The following is a 1071-nucleotide window of genomic DNA, read 5'->3' as shown; positions in this document are numbered from 1 at the left end:
GACCATATACCGTATTTTTTCGCTTTCCATAAGACGCACTTTTTTTTCCCCCAAAGGTGGGGTGAAAATGTATGTGCGTCTTATGGAGCGATATAAAAAAAAAAACCAAACAAAAATCTAACAAACCCCCCCCCTCCCCGACTCCCCAAGACCTGCCGACTTAATTTCCTACAACCCCCCCAAGACCTGACAAATTAATTTCCTGCAACCCCCCACCCTCCTGACCCCCAAGACCTGCCAAACGTCCCTGGTGGTCCAGGAGTGGTCCGGAACGATCTCCTGAGCGTGAGCCGTCGGCTGCCAGTAAACAAAATGGCGCCGACGGCCCTATGCCTCACTATGTCACTGAGACCGACTGCTGCTATTGGTCGGTCTCAGTGACATAGTGAGGGCATAGGGCCGTCGGCGCCATTTGTTTACTGGCAGCCGACGGCCCTATGCCCACACTATGTCACTGAGACCGACCACTGCTATTGGTCGGTCTCAGTGACATAGTGAGGGCATAGGGCCGTCGGCGCCATTTTGTTTACTGGCAGCCGACGGCTCACGCTCAGGAGATCGTTCCCGGACCGCTCCTGGACCCCCGCTGGACCACCAGGGACGTTTGGCAGGTCTTGGGGGGGGTCAGGAGGGTGGGGGGTTTGCAGGAAATTAATTCGGCAGGTCTTGGGGGGGTCAGGAGGGTGGGGGGTTGCAGGAAATTAATTCGGCAGGACTTGGGGGGTCAGGGGGGTGGAGGTTGTTAATTTAAAGGGTTGGGATTGGGGGGGGGGTTTGGGGGTTCCCAGAGAAAGAAAAGTTTTCTGATCTGGGGAGTGGACCGAAATGGCCCTCCCCAGACACGAAAACAAAATGGGGAGAAAAAAAAAAGCCATGCACTCCCCTAATTTGCTCCATAAGACGCCCAGACGCAGAGCCGGTTTAGCACAATTTTTTTTTTTTTAATTTTCCCCCTCTGAATCCTAGGTGCGTCTTATGGTCAGTGGCTTATGGAGCGAAAATACGGTAAATGCTCTGAATGTGACAATATACATAGTCACCAGTAAGGACGGTAGAAATGGACCAAATGGT

The sequence above is a fragment of the Rhinatrema bivittatum genome, unplaced genomic scaffold, assembly GCF_901001135.1.
Source record: "Rhinatrema bivittatum unplaced genomic scaffold, aRhiBiv1.1, whole genome shotgun sequence".
In the NCBI taxonomy this organism is placed as follows: domain Eukaryota; kingdom Metazoa; phylum Chordata; class Amphibia; order Gymnophiona; family Rhinatrematidae; genus Rhinatrema; species Rhinatrema bivittatum.
This window is presented reverse-complemented; position numbering follows the sequence as displayed.